We start from the raw sequence: 20,441 nt of genomic DNA, 5'->3' as shown, positions 1-20,441 counted from the left end.
TCCATCCCTCACTTTACCCTTCTCTCTCTCCATCCCTCACCTTACCCTTCTCCCTCTCCATCCCTCACTTTACCCTTCTCCCTCTCCATCCCTCACTTTACCCTTCTCCCTCTCCATCCCTCACCTTACCCTTCTCCCTCTCCATCCCTCACTTTACCCTTCTCCCTCTCCATCCCTCACTTTACCCTTCTCCCTCTCCATCCTTTACCTTTCTCCCTGTGTTTTGATTTTCAAATGTGTCTTCATCTTCTTTCCTTCCAACAGTTATTTCTATAATTTCCCTGTTTCATCTCATCTCCCAGTCTCACTCCATTCCTCTGTCTGTGTGTTGCTCTCTCTCATCCTGACAAGCTTTTCCATTGCCCCTCTAGTATAGTGACCCTGTAACAGTCTGCAGCACTCTCCTTAGTAACCTCTGAGCCAACCTACGCACACACAGCCCCTAACCCCCATCACAGGAAGAACTGACATGGTTCAGAGAAGTGACAAACTTCTGCCCTTTAACCACTGAGTCAGTCAATGGATACAGGGACAATTTAGTCCAAAACGATGTGTTTTCTTACGACCTAACCCAGGTGTGTTATGTTTGAGTGACCGGCTAAACCTTTCTTTAGAGGTAACTGGTAACACACACAAACATTCAAACCAGTAAATTGTGACAGTGCAGATGTCATCCATGTATTCCAATGGAAAACTCCCATTGGTGCATGAAGTGTGTCATATTGCTGAATGGCACCACAAAATTGTTAAGGATCATGGTGAAAGTGGCCGTAACTAGCAAAGGATCATGGTGAAAGTGGCCGTAACTGGCAAAGGATCATGGTGAAAGTGGCCGTAACTGGCAAAGGATCATGGTCGACGTAGTCGTTTTCATCCTGCCTGCAAGAGCCTCCTCGTAGCGTGCCTACCTGTGGTTGGTCTGTCTGTACGTGGTCCTGTGTGACGACAAATGTACAGAAGTAGTCCGAATGAATTACTATTGAATTAAATATCTCGATTTGAAGGGAACTTTAAAATAATTCACCGTGGGGATTGAACCTGATCATAATAAACACATTTAAAGTCAAAAACGTCCGGTCATCTAAAAACTATTTTGTGGCTGTTCTGGCAATCATAATTTAGATAGGCTTTCTAGGGCAGACCAGGGCTTTTGGCACCGCTAGGTTGCTACGCAGTAGCGGACCAGCAGAGCTAATGACTTCACACTCCAGACCGGACAATGAGGAACTGGTAACACCCTCTGCTTGACATGATGTGTATCTACACTCATTACTCAGGCCTATCTACAGCTCTTAACACTATGTAGGCTGACCAGCATCGCGTGTGTGTGTTTGCGTGTGTGTGCTAAATCCATCCATTCGGGAATTGTTTGGATAGGTAAATTAAACCTAGTCTATTTTATATGATCTCGCTCTCTCTTAAACACACTCTCTCACTCTTTATTTTTCTCACAGTGCTTGATATAGCAGCTCTCCAACACATGTAAAGGCCTACACAGAAAGGCAAACACTGACTTATGTTATGGGAATAGGCCAACATGACAAGCCACATGCCACTCAAACCTCTCAGTCATTGTCTTGTGTTATAGTACCATGGATATGCAGAGAGGGATGTCTCATCTCTGTCATTGTGTTCTCCATTGAGATGCGTAGAGAGCTGGAGGGTAGGAGAAGAACAGGCGCACTGTAGATTAGACGCTGTTACAGCGACCCTCGCCACTAATCCCACCGCTATACGCTACGGGTGATGTTTCCCTGAGAAGAAACGGGTTCCGGATTAAACCCCAGAGCTATCAGCACAGAGAACCACACAAAGAGAACTGTATTAACATAGAGAACGACCACACAAAGCTGGTTGCCATTGTGTGGGGCAGACAGAGCAGAGTAGAGCCAGGCAGGCGTTTCTGGATAAACAGAAGTCATCAGAGGAGGGAAGAGAGCACATAGAGAGGTGCAGATACTTATAAACTCACTTTCTGTAGAAGAGCGACTCATAACACCTAAGCACCCAAACATATTATAGAATAACAATGTGTAGAATGTGGAAACTTGCTCTTTATTGCGTTTGTCATCAGTCTGACATCCTCATAAAGTAAAAAAAATAATCTACAAATGCTACACTATACTCATCTATACATACTATAATATACACATCATATATACTATAATATACTATATACTATAATATACTCTACACATACTATACTCATATATGCATCCTATACCCTACGCATCATATATACTGTAATATACTCATCATCTATACATATTCTGCAGACTGTTACAGGCTCACTGCACTATGATGAGCATATTATAGTATATATGATTTGCATAGTATAGTATGCATTGAGTATAGTATGGTATGTATAGATTAGTATATTATAGTATATATGATTTGCATAGTATAGTATGCATTGAGTATAGTATGGTATGTATAGATTAGTATATTATAGTATCTATGATGCATATAGTATTTATAGATGAGTATAGTATGGTATGTATAGATGAGTACAGTTGTAGTAGAGTTGAAGTCGGAAGATTACATACACCTTAGCCAAATATATTTAAACTCAGTTTTTCACAATTCCTGACATTTTAATCCTAGTAAAAATTCTGTGTCTTATGTCAGTTAGGATCACCACTTTATTTTAACAATGGGAAATGGCAGAATAATAGTAGAGAGAATGATTTATTTCAGCTTTTATTTATTTCATCACATTCCCAGTGGGTCAGAAGTTTACATACACTCAATCAGTATTTGGTAGCGTTGCATTTAAATTGTTTCAAATCAAGTTAAACATTATACAAAGTGGCATTGTTTAAAGTGACTAGTGATACATTTATTACATCTAATTTGTAATTATTAAAGTGGCTAGAGATTTGAGTCAGTATGTTGGCAGCAGCCACTCAATGTTAGTGATGAATGTTTAACAGACGGATGGCCTTGAGATATCAAGTCAAATTTATTTATAAAGCCCTTCTTACTTCAGCTGATATCTTAAAGTGCTGTACAGAAACCCAGCCTAAAACCCCAAACAGCAAACAATGCAGGTGTAGAAGCACGGTGGCTAGGAAAAACTCCCTAAAAAGGCCAGAACCTAGGAAGAAACCTAGAGAGGAACCAGGCTATGAGGGGTGACCGGTCCTCTTCTGGCTGTGCCGGGTGGAGATTATAACAGAACATGGCCAAGATGTTCAAATGTTCATAGATGACCAGCAGGGTCAAATAATAATAATCACAGTGGTTGTCGAGGGTGCAGCAAGTCAGCACCTCAGGAGTAAATGTCAGTTGGCTTTTCATAGCTGATCATTAAGAGTATCTCTACCGCTCCTGCTGTCTCTAGAGAGTTGAAAACAGCAGGTCTGGGACAGGTAGCACGTCCGGTGAACAGGTCAGGGTTCCATAGCCGCAGGCAGAACAGTTGAAACTGGAGCAGCAGCATGGCCAGGTGGACTGGGCACAGCAAGTAGTCATCATGCCAGGTAGTCCTGAGGCATGGTCCTAGGGCTCAGGTCCTCCGAGAGAGACAAAGAAAGAGAGAAAGAGAGAATTAGAGAGAGCATACTTAAATTCACACAGGACACTGGATAAAACAGGAGAAGTACACCAGATATGACAGACTGACCCTAGACCCCGATACATAAACTACTGCAGCAAAAATACTGAAGGCTGGGACATAATTGATATATACAGAGAAATGAGTCGGCCCGAGAATTGAACCCTGTGGTACCCCCATAGAGACTGCCAGAGGTCCGGACAACATGCCCTCCGATTTGACCCACTGAATTCTGTCTGCAAAGTAGTTGGTGAACCAGGCTAGGCAGTCATTAGAAAAACCAAGAATATTGAGTCTGCCGTTAAGAATACAGTGATTCACAGAGTTGAAAGCCTTGGCCAGGTCAATGAAGATGGCTGCACAGTACTGTCTTTTAAGCCAGTGTAGGGAGGCTAGCACTGGAGTAATATGATCAAATTAGATAGATAGAAGTTGTTTTTCAGTCTCTCAGTCCCAGCTTTGATGCATGGCCACGCAGTCATGGGTGAACACGGAGTACAGGAGAGGGCTCAGAACGCACCCTTGTGGGGCCCCAGTGTTGAGGATCAGCGGGATGTAGGTGTTGTTTCCTACCTTCACCACCTGGGGGCAGCCCGTCAGAAAGTCCAGGACCCAGTTGCACAGGGCGGGGTCGAGACCCAGGGTCTCAAGCTTAATGATGAGTTTGGAGGGTACTATGCTGTTAAATGCTGAGCTGTAGTCAATGAACAGCAGTCTTACATAGATATTTCTCTTGTCCAGATTGGGGTGGTAAACAAATTGGAGTGGGTCTAGGGTGTCAGGTAGGGTGGAGATGATATGATCCTTGACTAGTCTCTCAAAGCACTTCATGATGACGGAAGTGAGTGCTACGGGGCGATAGTCATTTAGCTCAGTTACCTTAGCTGTCTTGGGAACAGGAACAATGGTGGCCCTCTTGAGGCATGTGGGAACAGCAGACTGGGATAAGGATTGATTGAATATGTCCGTAAACACACCAGCCGGCTGGCCTGCACATGCTCTGAGGATGTGGCTAGGGATGCCGTCTGGCCCGGCAGCCTTGCGAGGGTTAACATGTTTAAATGTTTTACTCATGTTGGCTGCTGTGAAGGAGAGTCCACAGGTTTTGGTAGTGGGCCATGTCCGTGGCACTGTATTATCCTCAAAGCGAGCAAATAAGTTGTTAAGTTTGTCTGGGAACAAGTCATCGTGGTCCGCGACGGGGCTGGTTTTCTTTTTGTAATCCTTGATTGAATGTAGACCCTGCCACATACCTCTCGTGTCTGAGCTGTTGAATTGCGACTCTACTTTGTCTCTATACTGACGCTTAGCTTGTTTGATTGCCTTGCGGAGGGAAAAGCTATAATGTTTGTATTCGGTCATGTTTCCGGTCGCCTTGCCCTGATTAAAAGCAATGGTTTGCATTTTTAGTTTTGCGCAAATGTCCCATCTTCAATGCTCTTGCTGAGGGAAGGAGGTTGTTGGCCAAGATCTCGCGATACATGGCCCCATCCATCCTCCCCTCAATACGGTGCAGTCGTCCTGTCCCCTTTGCAGAAAAGCATCCCCAAAGAATGATGTTTCCACCTCCATGCTTCACATTTAGGATGGTGCTCTTGGCGTTGTACTCATCCTTTTCCTTCCTCCGAACATGGCGAGTGGAGTTTAGACCAAAAAGCTCTATTTTTGTCTCATCAGACCACATGTCCTTCTCCCATTCCTCCTCTGGATCATCCAGATGGTCATTGGCAAACTTCAGACGGGCCTGGACATGCGCTGGCTTGAGCAGGGCGACCTTGCGTGCGCTGCAGGATTTTAATCCATGATGGCGTAATGTGTTACTAATGGTTTTCTTTGATACTGTGGTCCCTGCTCTCTTCAGGTCATTGACCAGGTCCTGCCGTGTAGTTCTGGGCTGATCCCGTACCTTCCTCATGATCATTGATGCCCCACGAGGTGAGATCTTGCATGGAGCCCCAGACCGAGGGTGATTGACCGTCATCTTGAACTTCTTCCATTTTCTAATAATTGCGCCAACAGTTGTTGCCTTCTCACCAAGCTGCTTGCCTATTGCCCTGTAGCCCATCCCAGCCTTGTGCAGGTCTACAATTCTATCCCTGATGTCCTTACACAGCTCTCTATTCTTGGCCATTGTGGAGAGGTTGGAGTCTGTTTGATTGAGTGTGTGGGCAGGTGTCTTTTATTCAGGTAACAAGTTCAAACAGGTACAGTTAATACAGGTAATGAGTGGAGAACAGGAGGGCTTCTTAAAGAAAAACGAACAGGTCCGTGAGAGCTGGAATTCTTAATGATTGGTAGGTGATCAAATACTTATGTCATGCAATAAAATGCAAATTAATTACTAAAAATCATACAATGTGATTTCCTGGATTTTTGTCTCACAGTTGAAGTGTACCTATGATAAAACCAGACCTCTACATGCTTTGTAAGTAGGAAAACCTGCAAAATCAGCAGTGTATCAAATACTTGTTCTCCCCACTGTATATCTACAGGTACACCTCCAATTGACTCAAATGATGTCAATTAGCCTATCAGAAGCTTTTGAAGCCATGACATACATTTCTGGAATTTTCCAAGCTGTTTAAAGGCACAGTCAACTTAGTGTACAGTGGGGCAAAAAAGGATTTAGTCAGCCACCAATTGTGCAAGTTCTCCCACTTAAAAAGATGAGAGAGGCCTGTAATTTTCATCATAGGTACACTTCAACTATGAGAGACAGAATGAGAGAGAAAAAATCCAGAAAATCACATTGTAGGATTTTTAATTATTTTTTTTGTAAATTATGGTGGAAAATAAGTATTTGGTCACCTACAAACAGGCAAGATTTCTGGCTCTCACAGACCTGTAACTTCTTCTTTAAGAGGCTCATCTGTCCTCCACTCATTACCTGTATTAATGGCACCTGTTTTAACTTGTTATCAGTTTAAAAGACACCTGTCCACAACCTCAAACAGTCACATTCCAAACTCCACTATGGCCAAGACCAAAGAGCTGTCAAAGGGCACCAGAAACAAAATTGTAGACCTGCACCAGGCTGGGAAGACTGAATCTGCAATAGGTAAGCAGCTTGGTTTGAAGAAATCAACTGTGTGAGCAATTATTAGGAAATGGAAGACATACAAGACCACTGATAATCTCCCTAGATCTGGGGCTCCACGCAAGTGCTCACCCTGTGGGGTCAAAATTATCACAAGAACGAAAAAATCCCAGAACCACACGGGCGGACCTAGTGAATGACCTGCAGAGAGCTGGGACCAAAGTAACAACGCCTACCATCAGTAACACACTACGCCACCAGGGACTCAAATCCTGCAGTGCAAGATGTGTCCCCCTGCATAAGCCAGTACATGTCCAGGCCCGTCTGAAGTTTGCTAGAGAGCATTTGGATGATCCAGAAGAAGATTGGGAGAATGTCATATGGTCAGATGAAACCAAAATATAACTTTTTGGTAAAAACTCAACTCGGCCTGTTTGGAGGACAAAGAATGCGGGGGTGGAATCCAAAGAACACCATACCTACTGTGAAGCATGGGGGTGTAAATATCATGCTTTGGAGCTGTTTTTCTGCAAAGGGACCAGGACGACTGATCCGTGTAAAGGAAAGAATGAATGGGGCCATGTATCGTGAGATTTTGAGTGAAAACCTCCTTCCATCAGCAAGGGCATTGAAGATGAAATGTGGCTGGGTCTTTCAGCATGACAATGATCCCAAACACACTGCCCGGGCAACGAAGGAGTGGCTTCGTAAGAAGCATTTCAAGGTCCTGGAGTGGCCTAGCCAGTCTCCAGATCTCAACCCCATAGAGAATCTTTGGAGGAAGTTGAAAGTCTGTGTTGTCCAGCAACAGCCCCAAAACATCACTGCTCTAGAGGAGATCTGCATGGTGGAATGGGCCAAAATACCAGCAACAGTGTGTGAAAACCTTGTGAAGACTTACAGAAAACGTTTGACCTCTGTCATTGCCAACAAAGGGTATATAAGAAAGTATTGAGATAAACTTTTGTTATTGACCAAATACTTATATTCCACCATAATTTGCAATTAAATTCATTAAAGATCCTACAATGTGATTTTCCGGATTTTTTTTCTCATTTTGTCTGTCATAGTTGAAGTGTACTTATGATGAAAATTACAGGCCTCTCTCTTATTTTTAAGTGGGAGAACTTCCACAATTGGTGGCTGACTAAATACTTTTTTGCCCCACTGTATGTAAGTGAATTATAAGTGAAATAATCTGTCTGTAAACAATTGTTGGAAAAATTACTTGTGTCATGCACAAAGTAGATGTCCTGACCGACTTGCCAAAACTATAGTTTGTTAACAAGAAAATTGTTGTAGTGGTTGAAAAATGAGATTTCATGACTCCAACCTAAGTGTATGTAAACTTCTGACTTCAACTGTATACTATGCTCATCATCTGTACACAGTGTAGGATGATATAATACTATTGTTGTAGCTTGGTGCAACAAATAATCCCCAATCAGAAGGTCTGGATCTGAAAGTGTCTAGTTACAGATCTCTACCCACTGCCAAATTTCCAACACTGCCCAGGCCTTCCTCAACCTCCTGTTTCGAGACATATACCAATCAACCACAGCACGGAGAAGGCCAGACCAGGACACACTGCCACATAACATAGTTTGTACTTGTTATGTCAGCCACTAACTAATTAATCATTCCAACAACTAGCCTGAACAATTAATCAACCGCCCTCATCGTTGTTAGGTTACCCAGGATTATGACGTGGCGTGACTCACGATTGTTGGCTGCTTAGCCTGTTAATATACATTGAAGAATGTGTGTGTTTGCATTTGTGGGTGTTGGTAATTCCTGCACGAATATTCTATCCAATATCCAGCCAGACATTGTGAAAGCTAGGAGTGTCCACACTCAGTTAATCCAACTAATACCAGACATAACATTCCATCTATTTAATAGTCTATTTTCAAGTTCCATCTATTTAATAGTCTATTTTCAAGTTCCATCTATTTACAAGTCTATTTACAAGTTCCATCTAATTACAAGTCTATTCACAAGTTCCATCTATTTACTCGTCTATTTACAAGTTCCATCTATTTACAAGTCTATTTACAACTTCCATCTAATTACAAGTCTATTTACAAGTTCCATCTATTTACAAGTTTCATCTATTTACTAGTCTGTTTACATGTTCCATCTATTTACAAGTCTATTTACAAGTTCCATCTATTTACAAGTTCCATCTATTTACTCGTCTATTTACAAGTTCTATCTATTTACAAGTCTATTTACAAGTTCCATCTATTTACAAGTTCCATCTATTTACTCGTCTATTTACAAGTTCCATCTATTTACTCGTCTATTTACAAGTCTATTTACAAGTTCCATCTATTTACAAGTCTATTTACAAGTTCCATCTATTTACAAGTTCCATCTATTTACAAGTCTATTTACAAGTTCCATCTATTTACAAGTTCCATCTATTTACAAGTTCCATCTATTTACTCGTCTATTTACAAGTTCCATCTATTTACAAGTCTATTTACAAGTTCCATCTATTTACAAGTTCCATCTATTTACAAGTCTATTTACAAGTTCCAACTATTTACAAGTCTATTTACAAGTTCCATCTATTTACAAGTTCCATCTATTTACTCGTCTATTTACAAGTCTATTTACAAGTTCCATCTATTTATAAGTCTATTTACAAGTTCCATCTATTTACAAGTTCCATCTATTTACTTGTCTATTTACAAGTCTATTTACAAGTTTCATCTATTTACTCATCTATTTACAAGTTCCATATATTTACAAGTCTATTTACAAGTTCCATCTATTTACTCGTCTATTTACAAGTCTATTTACAAGTTCCATCTATTTACAAGTTCCATCTATTTTCAAGTCTATTTACAAGTTCCATCTATTTACAAGTCTATTTACAAGTTCCATCTATTTACAAGTCTATTTACAAGTTCCATCTATTTACAAGTCTATTTACAAGTTCCATCTATTTACAAGTTCCATCTATTTTCAAGTCTATTTACACGTTCCATCTATTTACAAGTCTATTTACAAGTTCCATCTATTTGCCATGTCTATTTACAATTCCATCTATTTACTAGTCTATTAACAAGTTATATCTATTTATAAGTTCCCTCTTTTCAACTTAAATATTTTGGTATCAATCCTTTCACTGGCAAAATACTGTTTTCATATTCCTTGAAATAGACCTCAACAAAGTGTATTCCTAAGACAAAAAGAAAGAAAAGACTGCATGAAAAAGCCATGAACCGTATTTCAACATAGTGTTGAACTTTACCTCAGATCTAGGCAGGATCATTAAGTCATATACTGTTGAGTCATTATCACATTATCGTGTATTTGGCATGCAGCGATGCCAGCTAATGGCTATCTGTCCAGTTACTGACAAGAGTTAGAAATATAAGGCCATTAGTCATCATGAAACAACAACTCTAACGATATGGGCTGATCTTCAGTGACATACAGTATATGTAAAAGTCTAATGTCTATGTTAATGTTTTAAATGTATGTAAATTGTAAAGTAGTTTTGTCTGTAATATTTTTTTCGTTATGTGTTGGACCCCAGGAAGATTAGCTTTTGCCATTGGCGTCGGCTAATGGGGATCCTAATAAAATAAAATAAAAGTATGACTCCTATACAGTGGCTGTGACATAGAGGGATGTCATTTCTCACATACAGAGAGGGAATTTGGATTATTGGGACAGTTATAATAATATAATATTCCCATAAAGCCCATAGAGCCCTGTCCTGATCTTTACCTTAATTTACCAGTGATCCTCAGACAATAGGATGAAGTCTCTGGGGACAGCTCAGGGTGTCTATGTGGCTGGCTGGGTGTGTGGCACAGGACAGACATGAACCCGTTCACAACTTCTAACAAGGAAATGGGTTATTGCATAAACCATCCCCTGATATATCTCATTGGGCCACTGGCGATGATGCAACTTCCTGTGTGACATTTTGAGTAAGATGGAGGGTGGAGATTCATGTGTTTAGAATGGTGTTTAGAATGTGTGAGAGCTGGGAATGTTTCAGATCTGTAGAACCTGAATCATGTTCTAAACACCGTAAAGATGAATCAAGTGAAAGTAGTCTGTTTAAGTAGTTTTATCTGTATGGTCAGGGCCCTACTCAAAGAAACTATTAAGCCTGTAGTGTAGGAGGTTTACTGTGTCTAGGGCCTAGGTCAACATTATACAACCTTTATGATTTTTATTAGGGGCTTTTTTATCATTTGTATTTGAACAGATAACAAGATCAATACACACTGAGATTTCATACACTTATAAAAACGGCTAAATAAACATGAGATGGCTGCTGCAACATTCAGAGCAGGCGGGACTGATTTGATAACCATAAGCACTAAAACTAACAGTACAAACTGAATTACACCGTCATAAATCCATCAGCTATAAGTCCCATCGGCAGCGGCTGCATTATCAGGCTATTGAGCAATTCTTACTTATGATTGCATGTTTCCAGTGTATAGATAATATAGAGAAAGAACCTGCAGGTCATATGTCTCTCTTTGTCCGCATCCCAAATGGCACCCTATTTACACATATAACACTATGGGCCCTGGTCAAAAGTAGTGCACTATGCAGGGAATAGGGTGCCATTTGGGAGGCCATCTTTGTCAACACTGATAGCTGTTTACCAACCCAGGAGCAGATATAATGTTTGCTAATACCTAATGAGGGGTGAACCATAGAGATTTATCTGTATGGGGTGAACAGCTGAGGGAAGCAATCGTAAAGCTATGCACACAGCCAGACACACAGACCTCAGCTACTGGATTGATAAGAATATCATAGAGAGAGGAAGTATTTTTGATTCCTGTTTATTATTAATGTCTTAATGGTTAATGCTTAATAGGCTGGCTTGTGTGATTTGTATGATGTTTCTGATTATGAGGATGTATGTTGTTGTTTTTTAACCAACAGAAATCAGTCTCTGGGCCATGTAGTGTGGTTTTGTGTGGCTCGGTTGGTAAGAGTGTGGTACTAGCAACATTTCATGTATTGTGAAATGTATTGTCAAGTTTTTAACATTTTATATAACTGCCTTAATTTTGCCAAACCCCAGGAAGAGTAGCTGCTGACTTGGCACCGGCTAATGGGGTCCTTATGAAATCAAATCAAATGTATTTATATAGCCCTTCGTACATCCGCTGATATCTCAAAGTGCTGTACAGAAACCCAGTCTAACACCCCAAACAGCAAGCAATGCAGGTGTTGAAGCACGTTGGCTAGGAAAAACTCCCTAGAAAGGCCAAAACCTAGGAAGAAACCTAGAGAGGAACCAGGATATGAGGGGTGGCCAGTCCTCTTCTGGCTGTGCCGGGTGGAGATTATAACAGAACATGGCCAAGATGTTCAAATGTTCATAAATGACCAGCATGGTCAAATAATAGGTCTGGGACAGGTAGCACGTCCGGTGAACAGGTCAGGATTCCATAGCCGCAGGCAGAACAGTTGAAACTGGAGCAGCAGCACGGCCAGGTGGACTGGGGACAGCAAGGAGTCATCATGCAAGGTAGTCCTGAGGCATGGTCCTACGGCTCAGGTCCTCCGAGAGAAAGAAAGAAAGAGAGAATTAGAGAGAGCATGCTTAAATTCACACAGGACACCGGATAAGACAGGAGAAGTACTCCAGATATAACAAACTGACCCGAGCCCCCCGACACAAACTACTGCAGCATAGATAACAGGAAGGATATAACCCCATCCACTTTGCCAAAGCACAGCCCCCACACCACTAGAGGGATATCTTCAACCACCAACTTACCATCCTGAGACAAGGCCGAGTATTGCCCACAAAGATCTCCGCCATGGCACAACCCAAGGGGGGGCGCCAACCCAGACAGGAAGATCACATCAGTGACTCAACCCACTCAAGTGATGCACCCCTCCAAAGGACGGCATGAAACAACATCAGTAAGCCAGTGACTCAGCCCCTGAAATAGGGTTAGAGGCAGAGAATCCCAGTGGAAAGAGGGGAAGAAAGCCCTGCCTCCGGCTGTTTGCTTAGAAATTCTAGGGACAATTAGGAGGCCTGCGTCTTGTGACCGTAGCATACGTGTAGGTGTGTACGGCAGGACCAAATCAGAGAGATAGGTAGGAGCAAGCCCATGTAATGCTTTGTAGGTTAGCAGTAAAACCTTGAAACCAGCCCTTGCCTTAACAGGAAGCCAGTGTAGGGAGGTTAGCACTGGAGTAATATGATCAAATTTTTTGGTTCTTGTCAGGATTCTAGCAGCCGTATTTAGCACTAACTGAAGTTTATATAGTGCTTTATCCGGGTAGCCGGAAAGTAGTCTAACCTAGAAGTAACAAAAGCATGGATTCATTTTTCTGCATCATTTTTGGACAGAAAGTTTCAAATTTTTGCAATGTTACGTAGATGGAAAAAAGCTGTCCTTGAAACAGTCTTGATATGTTCGTCAAAAGAGAGATCAGGGTCCAGAGTAACGCCAAGGTCCTTCACAGTTTTATTTGAGACGACTGTACAACCATTAAGAGTAATTGTCAGATTCAACAGAAGATCTCTTTGTTTCTTGGGACCTAGAACAGGCATCTCTGTTTTGTCCGAGTTTAAAAGTAGAAAGTTTGCAGCCATCCACTTCCTTATGTCTGAAACACAGGCTTCTAGCGAGGGCAATTTTGGGGCTTCACCATGTTTCATTGAAATGTACAGCTGTCATCCGCAGAGCAGTGAAAGTTAACATTACATTTTCGAATGACATCCCCAAGAGGTAAAATATATAGTTAAAACAATAGTGGTCCTAAAACGGAACCTTGAGGAACACCGAAATTTACAGTTGATTTGTCAGAGGACAAACCATTCACAGAGACAAACTGATATCTTTCCGACAGATAAGATCTAAACCAGGCCAGAACTTGTCCGTGTAGACCAATTTGGGTTTCCAATCTCTCCAAAAGAATGTGGTGATCGATGGTATCAAAAGCAGCATTAAAGACTAGGAGCATGAGGACAGATTCAGAGCCTCGGTCTGATGCATTTAAAGGTAATTTACCACCTTCACAAGTGCAGTCTCAGTGCTATTATGGGGTCTAAAACCAGACTGAAGCATTTCGTATACATTTTGTATACATATGACCCACTTCACGAAGGCAGTGAGTTGCTGCGCAACAGCCTTTTCTGAAATGTTTGAGAGGAATGGAAGATTCGATATAGGCCGATAGTTTTTTATATTTTCTGGGTCAAGGTTTGGCTTTTTCAAGAGACACTTTATAACTGACACTTTTAGTGAGTTTGGTACACATCCGGTGGATAGAGAGCCGTTTATTATGTTCAACATAGGAGGACCAAGCACAGGAAGCAGCTCTTTCAGTAGTTTAGGTGGAATAGGGTCCAGTATGCAGCTTGAAGGTTTAGAGGCCATGATTATTTTCATCATTGTATCAAGAGATATAGTACTGAAACACTTAAGTGTCTCTCTTGATCCTAGATCCTGGCAGAGTTGTGCAGACTCAGGACAACTGAGCTTTGAAGGAATACGCAGATTTAAAGAGGAGTCCGTAATTTACTTTCTAATGATCATGATCTTTTCCTCAAAGAAGTTCATGAATTTATTACTGCTGAAGTGAAAGCCCTCCTCACTTAGGGAATGCTGCTTTTTAGTTTAGCTTTGTGACAGTATCAAAAATACATTTTGGATTGTTCTAATTTTCCTCAATTAAGTTGGAAAAATACATCTAGGGTATTGCGCAAGGTTAAATTGAGTTCCTCAGTTAGATGTTTAACTGATTTTTGTCCTCTGACGTCCTTGGGTAGGCAGAGGGAGTCTGGAAGGGCATCAAGGAATCTTTGTGTTGTCTGAGAATTTATAGCATGACTTTTGATGCTCCTTGGTTGGGGTCTGAGCAGATTATTTGTTGCAATTGCAAACGTAATAAAATGGTGGTCCGATAGTCCAGGATTATGAGGAAAAACATTAAGATCCACAATATGTATTCCATGGGACAAAACTAGGTCCAGAGTATGACTGTGACAGTGAGTAGGTCCAGAGACATGTTGGACAAAACCCATTGAGTCGACGATGGCTCCGAAAGCCTTTTGGAGTGGGTCTGTGGACTTTTCCACGTGAATATTAAAGTCACCAAAAATTTGAATTTTATCTGCTATGACTACAAGGTCCGATAGGAATTCAGGGAACTCAATGAGGAATGCTGTATATGGCCCAGGAGGCCTGTATACAGTAGCTATAAAAAGTGATTGAGTAGGCTGCATAGATTTCATGACTAGAAGCTCAAAAAAATCCTTAATAAATACAAATACAAAGTTGTGGGTTCAATTCCCTCGGGGATCACACAAATACAAACATGTATGCACTCACTGTACTGTATGTTTATAAAGACACTCAAAGGGTTAGTTTTCTTTTAGCCGGTTAGCCTTTAGCTCTGTTTCGTTACAGCCTTATCCTAAAAATGCATCAATCTACACACTACCTCATAATGACAAAGCAAAAACTGTTTAGACATTTTTGCAAATGTATTACAAATAAAAACTTAAATATCACACCCTACATAAGTATGCAGAGCCTTTACTCAGTACAGTACCTGCGTTGTCTTAGCTGCGTGCTTAGTGTCATTGTCCTGTTAGAAGGTGAACCTTCGCCCCAGTCCTTTAGGTGGTAACTTTTGGCAAACTCAAAGAGGGCTGTTATGTGCCTTTTACTGAGGAGTGGCTTCCGTCTGGCCACTCTACCATAAAGGCCTGATTGGTGGAGTGTTGCAGAGATGGTTGTCCTTCTGGAAGTTTCTCCCATTTCCACAGAGGACCTCTGGAGCTCTGTCAGAGTGGCCATCGGGTTCTTGGTCACCTCCCTGACCAAGGCCCTTCTCCCCGATTCATTAGTTTGGGAGGGTGGCCAGCTCTAGGAAAAGTCTTGCTGGTTCCAAACTTCTTCCAATTAAGAATGATGGAGGCCAATGTGTTCTTGGGGACCTTCAATGTTGCAGAAATGTTTTGGTACCCTTCCCCAGATCTGTGCCTTGACACATTCCTGTCTCGGAGCTCTTCGGACAATTCCTTCAACCTCATCGCTTGGGTTTTGCTCTGACATGCACCGTCAACTGTTGGATCTTATATAGACAGGTGTGTGCCTTTCTAAATCATGTCCAATCAATTGAATTTACCACGGGTGGACTCCAATCAAGTTGTAGAAACATCTCAAGAATGATCAATGAAAACAGGATACACCTGAGGTGAATTTTGAGTCTCATAGCAAAATTAAGTAAATAATGTATTTTTTATTTTTATTTTTTATTCATTTGCAAAAAATGTTTTTAAATGTTTTTAGCTTTGTCATGTGGTATTGTGTGTATTCATGAGGGAAAAATGTATTTTATCAATTTTTGAATAAGGCTGTAACGTAACAAAATGTTGGAAAAGTGAAGGGGTCTGAATACTTTCCAAATGCAACGTACTCAACATCAGGAGACGTGGAGCAACACTGATTGGCATGCTGTTGTGCAAATGGGACAACAGGTGGAAATTATAGGCAACAACCCCCAGTTCTGCAGGTGGGGACCGACCACTTCTACCTCTGCCTTTATGTTTTGGCTTTTGAAACTGGAGTGACTCAGTGTAGCAGAGCCCTACAACCCACACAAAATTAGCCTCCAGGATGGCCACAAATGTGCATGTGTCTGCTCAACATCAGGAGACGTGGAGGAGGCAGGGAAACAGACTCCATGAGGGTGGTCCAGCAGGCCACAAATGCATGGTCTGCCCGAAACAGACTCCACAGTCCACAGGGGGGTTGTGCTTACAGCCCAACACCGTGCAGGAAGTTTGGCATTTGCCAGAGAACACAAAGATTGGCAAATTCGCCACTGGCGCCCTGTGCTCTTCACAGATGAAAGCAGGTTCACACTGAGAACGTGACAGACGTGACAGAGTCTGGAGAGGCCGTGGAGAACGTTCTGCTGCCTGAAACATCCTCCAGCATGACCTTTTTGGTGGTGGGTCAGTCATGGTGTGGAGTGGCATTTTTTGGGGGGGCCGCACAGCCCTCCATGTGCTCGCCAGAGGTAGCCTGACTGCCATTAGGTACCGAGATGAGATCCTCAGACCCCTTGTGAGACCATATGCTAGTGCGGTTTGCCCTGGGTTCCTCCTAATGCAAGACAATGCTAGACCTCATGTGGCTGGAGTGTGTCAGCAGTTCCTGGAAGAGGAAGGCATTGATGCTATGGACTGGCCTGCCCATTCCCCAGACCTGAATCCAGTTGAGCACATCTGGGACATCATGTCTCGCTCCATCCACCAACACCACATTGCACCACAGACTGTCCAGGAGTTGGCGGATGCTTTAGTCCAGGTCTGGGAGGAGATCCCTCTGGAGACCATCGGCCACCTCATCAGGAGCATGCCCAGCCGTTGTAGGGAGGTCATACAGGCACGTGGAGGCCACACAGACTACTGAGCCTCATTTTGTCTTGTTTTAAGGACATTATATCAAAGTTGGATCAGCCTGTAGTGTGGTTTTCCACTTTAATTTTGAGTGTGACTCCAAATCCAGACCTCCATGGGTTGATAAATTTGATTTCCATTGATCATTTTTGTGTGATTTTGTTGTCAGCACATTCAACTATGTAAAGAAAAAAGTATTTAATAAGAATATTTCATTCATTCAGATCTAGAATGTGTTATTTTAGTGTTCCCTTTATTTTTTTGAGCAGTATATATATACGCTACCATTCAAAAGTTTGAGGTCACTTAGAAATGTGCTGTTTTTGAAAGAAAAGCACATTTGTGTCCATTAAAATAACATCAAATTGATCAGAAATACAGTGTAGACATTTGTTAATGTTGTAAATGACTATTGTAGCTGGAAACGGCTGATTTTCATGGAATATCTACATAGGCGTACAGAGGCCCATTATCGGCAACCATCACTCCTGTGTTCCAGTGGCACGTTGTGTTAGCTAATCCAAGTTTATAATTTTGAAAGGCTATTTTGAAACCCCTTTTCAATTATGTTAGCACAGCTGAAACCTGTTGTTCTGATTAAAGACGCGATAAAACTGGCCTTCTTTTGACTAGTTGAGTATCTGGAGCATCAGTATTTGTGGGTTCGATTACAGGCTCAAAATGGCCAGAAACAAAGAACTTCCTTTTGAAACATGTCAGTCTATTCTTTGTTCTGTGAAATGAGGGCTATTCCATGGGAGAAAATGCCAAGAAACTGAGGAACTTGTACAACGATGTGTGCCACTCCCTCACAGAACGTATATATAAGTATTCATGCCTACTGACCTTTTCCACATTTTGTTGTGTTACAGCCTGAAATCAAAATTGATTAAATTGTTGTTGTTGTTTTTACCCATCTACAAACAATACCCCATAATGACAAGTTGTAAACATGTTTTTAAACATTTTTGCAAATATACTGAAAAGTATATACAGATGTGTAACTTACCTACTGGGCCTTCAGAAGGTTTTCATACCCATTGACTTTTTCCACATTTTGTTGTGTTGCAGCCCGATTTTGAAATGGATTAAATTGAGATTGTTTTGTAACTGGTCTACTACACACAATACCACATAATGTCAAAGTGCTGTCCTGTTTTTTTTATTGTTAAAAATGAATTAAAAATGAAAAGCTGAAGTGTCTTGTCAATAAGTATTCAACCCCTTTGTTATTGAAAGCCTAAATAAGTTCAGGAGTAAAAATGTACTTAACAAGTCACATAATAAGCTACATGGACTCGCTCTGTGTGCAATAATAGTGCTTAACATGATTTTTTGAATGATTACCTCATCTCTGTACCCCACACATATGATTATCTGTAAGGTCTGTAAGATGCAACCACAAAGACCAGGGAGGTTTTCCAATTCCTCGCAAAGAAGGGCACCGATTGGTAGATGAGTAAATATTTCAAAAATCAGACTTTGAAAATCCCATTGAGCATGGTAAAGTTATTAATTACACTTTGGATGGTACACCCAGTCACTACAAAGATACAGGCATCCTTCCTAACTTAATTGCCGAAGAGGAAGGACACTGCTCAGGGATTTCACTATGAGTCCAATTTGACTTTATAACAGTTACAGAGTTTAATGGCTGTGATAGGAGAAAACTGAAAATGGAACAACAACATTGTAGTTACTCCACAATACTAACTTAATTGACAGAGTGAAAGAAGGAAGCCTGTATGGAATAAAAAATATTCCACAAAATGCATCCTGTTTGCAACAAGGCACTGAAGTAAAACTGAAAAAAATGTGGCAAAGCAATTAACGTTTTGTCCTGAATAAAAAGTGTTATGTTTGGGGCAAATCCAACACATCCCATTACTGAGTACCACTCTCCATATTTTCAAGCATAGTGGTGGCTGCATCATGTTATGGGTATGCTTGTAATTGTTTAGGGAGTTTTTCAGGATAAAAAATAAACTGAATGGAGCTAAGCACAGGCAAAATCCCAGAGGAAAACCTGGTTCAATCTGCTTTCCATCAGACACTGGGAGATGAATTCATCTTTCAGTAGCACAATAACCTGAAACACAAGACCAAATCTACACTGGAGTTGCTAACCAAGAAGACAGTGAATGTTCCTGACTGGCTGAGTAAGTTTTGACTTAAATCTGCTTGAAAAGCTATGGTAAGACCTGAAAATAGTTGTCTAGCGATGACCAACAACCAATTTGACAGAGTTTAAAGAATTTTGAAAATAATAATAGGCAAATGTTGCCCAATTCAGATGTGAAAAAGACTCACAGCTGTTATTGCTGCCAATGGTGCTTTTACAAAGTATTGACTCTGGGGTGTGACTCAGGGGTTCTGTAATTAAGTTTCAATATTTTTGCCAAAATTTCTAAAATCATGTTTTGACTTTGTCATTGTGGGGTATTGTGTGTAGATGGGTGAGATTTGTTTTCATTTAAATCATTTTTAATTCCGGCTGTAACACAAACATTTTTGGAATAAGTCAAGGGGTATGAATCATTTCTGAAAACACTGTAAGTATTCATACCCCTGAGTCAATACATGTTAGAATACATTTGGCATCGATGAGTCTTTCTGGGTAAGTCTCTAAGAACCCACTCAACTTATTATGTGACTTGTTAAGCAAATGTTTACTTCTGAATGTATTTTAGCCTGCCATAACAATGGTGTTGAATTCTTATTGACTCAAGACATTTCAGATTTAATTTCTTTATTCATTTGTAAAAAAAAATAATCAAAAAACATAATGCCACTTTGACATTATAGGGTATTGGTGTAGGCCAGTGACCCTAAATCTCAATTTAATCCATTTTAATTTCAGGTTGTAACAACACAAAATGTGAAAAAAGTCAAGGGGTGTGAATACTTTCTAAAGGCACTGTATATAAAAACAAAATACAACTAAAGATACACAACTTTACACAATTAAAAATGTTAAATGTTGTATAATTGCCACTTGGGGATAAATAAACTACTGATTTATCAAAAAGCAACTTACTAAAAATCCTTCACGAAATACTAACTTTGTTTAGTATTTTCTGTAAAGAGAGAGCTAAAGAGAGAAACAGGCATATGGTGATGTAGGCTACCAATGGGTGGCCTGGGGCTAGGAACACCAAGAAACCATCAAGTTTGGCAACATGAGGGTTGGACCAATGGAATGCAGAGTAGGGAGAGCCATTGAGTTGGTTTACATTGAGATTAGAGGAAGAGAATTGAGAAACTGATGTTTACTTTTCACAAAGACTAGCTCTCTACGTTTTCATCAGCTCTGCAGTGAAAACAGCCCAGTGGTCAGGGAGTTACTGTAGGAAAGATACACCTCAGAAAACCATTTAATATGAGAAATATGAGTCATTTGTTTTATTTTGGAACCAAGCTAG

Source organism: Oncorhynchus masou, chromosome 24, assembly GCF_036934945.1.
Source record: "Oncorhynchus masou masou isolate Uvic2021 chromosome 24, UVic_Omas_1.1, whole genome shotgun sequence".
Lineage (NCBI taxonomy): Eukaryota > Metazoa > Chordata > Actinopteri > Salmoniformes > Salmonidae > Oncorhynchus > Oncorhynchus masou.
The sequence above is the reverse complement of the archived record's forward strand: the minus strand, read 5'-3'. Positions refer to the sequence as shown.